Genomic DNA, 7,508 nt, shown 5'->3' on the forward strand with positions numbered 1-7,508 from the left:
GGGTCAGGCTGCTGCGTGTTCAGGGGGCTGTCATGAAACCATTGCCTGCCCCCTCTTCTGGAAATGTCTGTCCCTCTACTCTTACCTGCCATAAACCACTGCTACTGGGGTCCTCATCTGCCTCAGCTCTCTCTCCTCTTCTCTTCCCTTGGAAAGCCACAGAATTCTGAAGACTAGAGGTGAGAACCCCAAGGCTGACAGTGAGGACTTCCTTCTTGTTATTGGCAGAGCCTACACATCTGGGCTGTGCTGACCCCAGACCCTCTCATCCCACAGGTGTGGTGTGGTGAATCTGGAGTCTCCACCTTTCCTTTCCATGCCTCCTGGCCTCCGGACCCTTCACACACTGGGGTCTCCATCCCGCACTCCTCCAGCCCCTCCCTGCAAGAGTCCCTGGATAAGTCAACCCTGAGGGATAAGAAAGTCTTATTTTTATAGGGGCCATGTAAGGAGCGAGTTGACTTTTCACTCCGTTCAAATTCAGAGTGTGTTCTTTCACTGAAGCAATGTTTTCAAAGGAATGCGTGTTGTTTATTACTAGGAGGAATATAGTTCAGCTCTGTTATGGTATCTGTGAAATGGTCTAGACAGCAATCCATTAGCGAGCTGAAAGCTGTCTATAACCCAGTTTTGCACGTGAGCCCAATATTCCTCCTGACCAAGCCAAGCTTCTGCCTTCTACTTGACAGAAGCAACCTTTGGCAGCACAGGGTATGGGCTAAGACACCCCCCTGGGACCCCCACTGCAGCAGAAAGGGTCCTGGGACCTGGTACCAAAAGTCCGGGTTCCACTGCTAATATGTCCACCTTGGACACTGCTGTCCTCTGGGAGACTCTGTCTTTCCTCAAGGGCAAAACAAGAATGGTATGAAGGTGAGGAGACGTGATCATTGCGAAGAACCTTGGAGACAGTAGGTGTGCAAGAACTGTTGGTTGAATATGAATTCCAAGCAGAATAATAAGAGATGCCATGAGCTCCTAAGGTCATTTACAGTTTGTGCAACTCTGTCATCACTCTCTCGGTTCCCAAAGACTGTTATCTCCCCCCACCCCACCTTCAAATCTCACTCTCTTAACTTCCAACATCGCCGGCTCCTCCTCATATGACTGGGGACTATTCCCTTGCCTTAAGTCTTACACCTTTTGCTTTGTGTCAGAGACACTGGCATGCTGGAGACCAGAGCAGCCACTCCGCAGCCCCACCCTTGACTCAGAAAGGAGATGTGAGGAGCTTTGCTAGATTTAGCAAATGCAAATACAGGGCATCCAGTTAAATCTGACTTTCAGTTGAATGACAAATATTTGCACAGGACAGTCTTAGAATTAGAAAAATGACTCATTGTTTATCTGAAAATCGGAGTTAATTGGACACCAGGTATTTCATGTCAGCCATGACAGTTTGCACAGAGTGTGTTCGTATCATGTACGTGATGGGTCAGATGTCCTCAGGACAGCGTCACTGGGGCCGAGGAATGATAAAACTCTCTTCAACTCTGAGCAGATTCAGGATGTCTTGGGGGCCAGGCTTGTGTCTCCCTTCCCCCAGGGATAGCCCTCAGCCAGCGATGGGTGGAAGTTGGAGGATCAATATCTCAGCCTTTTCGTCCCTGGGTGAGGGCAATACATCAGAGGGGCGGCTTCTCTTCTACACTGTCCCCAAGTTCTGCAGTGGGACTGAGCCATGAACGCCCACAGGGGTAACCACGAGCAGTGAACCCCTTATAGGCTTCTCTCTTCCCTTCTCTGTCTCACTTCCTGACTCTCCTAACAGTGCTATCCGGGCCATCTCCCAAATAAATTCCCTGCCCATAGACCCATGACTCAAGGCTGGCTTTTGCAGAACCCCCACCTAAGACAAAGCTGAATGTTCTTTCTCTCTCTCACGGCAGACTGTCCAGCCACCTCAGCCCTCAGAAATCACCAAAGGTTAAACTCATAGGGTACTTGCAGAAAATACAGAACCAGGAACCCAAGGATGATATGAGGAGTGCTAACACACTGGTTGGCGAGGTCTGTAGAGATGCCAACAACCAAAGGAGACACTTGTGGGAGAAGAGCTCAGCCCTGCTCTCCCGTTACCAGCCTACCACACCAGGAGCTGTGGAGTGGAAGAGCCAGTGTTCTGTGTTCATGGAAGAAGGTTGGCATCCCACTTCCCGTCCTGTCCTTCTGAAGTTAACCCTGCAGCCCAGTCACAGATTATCACTGCCAAGACCATATGCTCTCCAGGAGCTGTCCTGTGAGAAGATTCTAGGGTTCGGGGGTGGGGGGAGCGGGCGCGGGTCAGCTGTCCTAAGACACTGGGAAAGGCAAGGGTTTGAAGCCAGAGCAATCTGGGCTTAAATTGTGGTCTGCCTCTCCCTACCTGTGATCCTGGATGAACAGCCTGTTTGCTCACCTACACAATGAGAGTGTGATGACTCTCTTGGGTGAATTACATGAAATAATGTATGTTGGGGCCAAACGCTGTGTGGCAGTCAGTAAATTACTCCTTCCCGACTATAACGTACCAGCAAAACCAAGGGGACAAGAACGTGCTCTAGTATAATGCTGTCAGCGCCCCGGTAGCTTTCCAAAGACCTGTCTCTCACTCAGGCTGGAAGTCAGGCAGGTATCTCGTTAATTGATTCAGCAGCCTTGTCCTGCTCAGCTCTTCCTCCCACCTTGCCTTTCTCCTGGCTATCAAGGAGGTTCTGCAAAGATTGCCACCAGCAAGGCTGTCCAGCCTTATTCTAGAGCGGATCCCACCAGTAATTTGCTGTGATGGATAGTGTGCCTCAAACTGCCCGTGTAATTGTGGAGAGCAGGCAGAGTGGTGGAGCCATCGTGTTGAGGAAATTCAGACTTGCAGGGAACACGGCACTGCCTAAGCCACAGTCATTCCAAAATTAGACCTTTCCTCTACTCCATCATTACATGGGTAAGCAGTCAGAACACTTCCTGAATACGAACCACATATCAGAAGTGATTTATGGAAACATCCACATGTGTGTGGATGGCTGGCAGAGGGAGGGAGGGAGCCTCGGGGTTGGCCCCAGACCTCACCGCCACTGTGCACATCTCTGCTCAGACCAGGCACCAGTCGCCTCAGCTGCAGCCCTAGCAGAACGATGGCTGCCCCTCTACTGCGGGGACAGGGAAAGGCCACCGTCCACTGGGGACAAGAAATGAAAAGTCCTTTCAGTTCACAGACTGGCATTGCCAGACCATGAGCCCCCTCGCCATGCATGTTAATAGTTCAGATGCCCTGGGTCCTGCCCTAAAGGCATTGATTCAGTGGGACTAGCTTGGGGCCCGGGCATCTGTGCTGAACAGGGTCCCTCAGTTAGTGGTTCTCAAACCATGGCTGTACATTAGAGTCACTGGGGAACCTGCAACTATCTGGTTGGTGCCCAGGCCCCAGCCCAGACGGACGACGTCAGGGCTGCCGGCTGTGGGACCCAGGGATGGCGGCTTTTTAAAGAACTCCAGGTGATGGCAATGTGTGATCCAGTTTGAGACTCAGTGCCCAGATAATTTGTAAAACAGACACGTTTGGGAAAAACAAGTTCAGGGACAAAAGCCTAACTAGGAGAACTGAGCGCTTTATTTATTTGTCATCAGCAAACTGTAATTCTCAGCCTCTGATGGCTTCGGCAGATAAAATCAAGTTGTGGGGGCTGATTCCAAGCAGTTGTTCTGAAACCGGGCTGATCCTTAGACTCACCAAGTTTATACATTTTTCTAATACAGTTCCCCAGATCTCAACTCCCATAGCTATATACATTTTAAAGGTCCCGTAGGTCATTTGGATGCTCCTCAGGATCTGGGAACCAGTGGCTTCAGAGAATCTATAAAAGGTTTAATCTTTTGATTTATAATTATGTAGGAGACATGAGGGTTTGAGCCACAAGGAAATTAAATGGTGACTGAACATTTCTAGACATATTATTTTTTAAATTTTTGTTAAACAAAAAGATGTTTGGTTGATGACTAGAAATCCTAAAATAGATGTCATGCTCTAAATTTCTAATTTGGTGTTTCCTTAATCTGGGGCCCTCAGATAGAAGCCGTGGTAAGGTAACTCCACCGCTCAAGTTGATTTTCCCATCTCGGTGCCAATTCTAGCCAAAGCAAGAAAAGGCTCGAATTTCCTCCCTTCCCTGTCCAATCGTCACAAGGGGGGGGGGAGGGTAGGAAATTACCGAATCCGGCGATCTGTGAGGTCCCCAGAATCATCTCCTGGGTGCTGTTGCAGGTCAGTTATTTCCTGGGGGTGCGCCCCCTGGTGACAGCGTGCGGGATAACTTCTGATTAGTGCACCAGGAGGGCCTTTGTGTGGCCTCCTCCAGGGGTCAGGGTGTGTGAGGCTTGGGTTTATCTCAGTCAGGCTTCTCTGAGCCACGCATTTCTCCGCGAGTCTCCCGAATTTTATTTTCAGCCCTGCCAAGGGCAGATTAAATGGCTACATGAATGGGAAAATGCAGGAGACTTTGAAACAGATGGTTGGCTGTGCAGGCTCAGCGACTTGCCAGGCCCTGGATTGTGCTGCCATATAAATGAAAATCCCACCGTGGCTGGGTTTTTATTTCTCCAACCTACGGATGACAGCCGCTCCCTGGTCCCCCTGGCAAGGCGGCCTGCAGCAGTTACCTGCTATTATTTGCTTCCCAACAGGGCTCAGCTTCTCGCCTCTCTGGATTTTCCTGGTTCCTTTCTCTGAAAAGGAGTGCCATTCTAGACTAATTTCCTGATGGTGTAAATGATTTAGCAGGGCTGATGAATATCAATAGAACTGCAGATGGGTTTAAGGCTCCTAATGAATGTGACAGTCACCAGTGCCAAATATTTTTCCAACTTGCATTTAGGATGAAAACAAGCTTGAATAGTGCCCACAAAGGTTACTTCTTTAATTATGCATTATACATTTTAAAGTCAGGAGACAGGTGTCAGCAAATTATGTCACAGATGAGAAGCTGGGTACAGGGCCGGGCGCTGAATGCACGGGAGCCACAGAGCGCTGGGTTCAAATCCCAGCTCTGCCGCTAACAAGCTGTGTGAATTTGAACAGGTTATGTAAGTTCTCAAAACTTGATAGCAAAAGGCAGATAATACTTGCCCTTAGGTATTTTAAAAATAATGAGCATGGGGACATGTAGCATGACTGGCATTCATAATTCAACAAATAATTATTATGTCCTACTATGCAGAAAGGGGTGCACTGCGTGCTGGGGAGTCAGAAGACTCTGGAAACTCATAGGTGAAGGAAACAACTAGATCAATGGTATGCCAAGGGCAGGACAGAGAGAGCCCCCCCCCGCCTCAGGCAATAGGGTGTGTGTTGTCTGCAGAGAATTTAAAAACAATAAGAGTTGATCTGCTTTTTATTATCAACATGTTCCAACAATTCTAAACAATATCAATGATGAGATACTCTTTCCCGCAACAATTTATTTATTTATTTATTTATTTATTTATTTATTTATTTATTTTTGTGGAAATGCATGACAAAGTCTTTACTTTCGGGGAGACTGGGTGGCTCAGTCGTTAAGCGTCTGCCTTCGGCTCGGGTCATGATGCCAGGGTCCTGGGTTCGAGCCCCATATCGGGCTCCCTGCTCAGCAGGAAGCCTGCTTCTCCCTCTCTCACTCTCTGAGCTTGTGTTCTCTCTCTCGCTGTGTGTCTGTCAAATAAATAAAATCTTTAAAAAAAAAAAAGTCTTTACTTTCAAATGATTATCAGTACACCAAGTAAGAAATGCATACAAGTTCTTGAATTCTATCATCTAATAATTTTGGTTAAGAGAAACTAAGAGCAGCCCGAACAATATATACCAGTATGCGCTGTTCCACCCTTAGCCGAAAGGACGACTTAAGGCCGGCTGCTGCTTCACACAATTTACAGTAACTATTTACTACTTTTTCATAGAGAAAGCCCCTGACCTTCAAGAAAGCTTTAGGGAAAAAAAAAAAAATTAATCCCTTTCTTTCTTTAAACAGGTTTTTTTTTTTTTACTACATCTAAGAAAGAAAAAGTACTGATACATATGTTGCTTGAGCTAAAAGGCATAGGAAAACAGACAACATACACACATTAAATTTCTAAGAAACATGAGGTAAAAGGAGAAAATCTTTGGATAAGCTCTACGTTTGTACAAAGAAGCTAGATTTGCTATTCTCCAAGAAATGAAGGGACCTACTACATGATATACAGAAATAATTTAATGCCTTTTCACAAGGATGTAACTACTCAAGCTTTGCTGAAGCTTCGTATTCCATGAAGGCATCTAACATGCCAATCTGCACGCAGAGATGCTCCTTCCTCCCCTATCCATTTATGCAGTAGTTTTCATGGATTTCTGGCTGGATGTCACAGACAAAGGCCAGCAGGTTATCCAGGACTTCATCCCTGTTCTGCTGGAAGTAGGCCTGGAGGATGGTCATCTTCTCCTGGGTCTCCTTCTCCACTTCGGTGCTGTAGCTGCCATGGGATCCCAGAGCCACAGCTTCCTTGGCCTTGAACTCCTTCTCTCTTTGCAGGCGGTATTGTTCAATTTCAGCCTGAGCTTCTTCTTTGGCCTGCTTCAGCCTCCGGTTCTTTTGCTTGCGGGCCTCTGACACTTTCTCGGCGGCCTGCTTCTCGGCCTGCAGCAGCTGCTGAATGCCCTGCGACTGGCTGGCCATGGCGGTGGCGAATCTGAGGCCGAGGGACATGGCCTAAATTGGTTCGTGCGGGTCCCTCGGTTCTGCAACAATTTAGACCAACAAAAAAATCACTTGTTGGTCTAAGTTCTAGAGAGCTATTGTGGTTATTACTGGGTATAAATACTATATATGTAAGCTTTGGAGTTTCTCGTTTTTAAAATTACTTATTCTCTAATAAACATTGTATTATATCTGGAAGTTAATTGGAAGAGCTGCCAATTATACAACGGGCCTCCCCGCCCTCGCCCCCCAACATACGTGGACTCAGCCCCAGAAATTGGTTCTAGAGCAAGTTTGCAACCATTGGAAACTGTTGGAGCAACTGGCTCTAGAACAGGTTTTGCCTCTGACCCTGGTGGTAGCATCTTTTCCTGCATTTAAACAGTAGATTTAAAACAAACAATAGCTGCTAAGTGATTGCAAAACCAAACATATAAAGATCTTTGACGTATATCGATTGTGTCATTTATGCGGAGATTCTGTGTTTTAAATTGAAAATAAGGAAACTGAACGGTGAGGTATGATATTTTGTTTGGCAAGTGCACATTTTAGTTCATACCTGACATGTACTGAATTCAAATTCTCTTTAAGTTTGCAATTCACTCTTCTTTTTCAATTATTATTTAAATTATTAATTATTTGCTTTAAAATTAAAGAACAAATCAAGAAAATGATTATTGCAAATTACTGTGATAATTGCTGAAATTAATTACTGAAAATAATTTTATCCTACAAAGAAGGGAGTGTTAAGCAATGATTCACTCCAGATGTCAAATATGCAAGGTACCTCACTGCGATGAATTAGACGGTTCATTTTTTAAAGAT

General features: G+C 46.4%; 1 pseudogene; it reads right to left on the minus strand.

Annotated features, from left to right (window-relative positions):
- Positions 1-6,305: 6,305 nt before the first annotated feature.
- Positions 6,306-6,662, minus strand: LOC114209136 (V-type proton ATPase subunit G 1 pseudogene; annotated as a pseudogene).
- Positions 6,663-7,508: the final 846 nt, after the last annotated feature.

This window comes from Eumetopias jubatus, unplaced genomic scaffold (genome assembly GCF_037043125.1).
Source record: "Eumetopias jubatus isolate StellerSeaLion01/CBP00866 unplaced genomic scaffold, mEumJub1_p1.0 scaffold_1, whole genome shotgun sequence".
Lineage (NCBI taxonomy): Eukaryota > Metazoa > Chordata > Mammalia > Carnivora > Otariidae > Eumetopias > Eumetopias jubatus.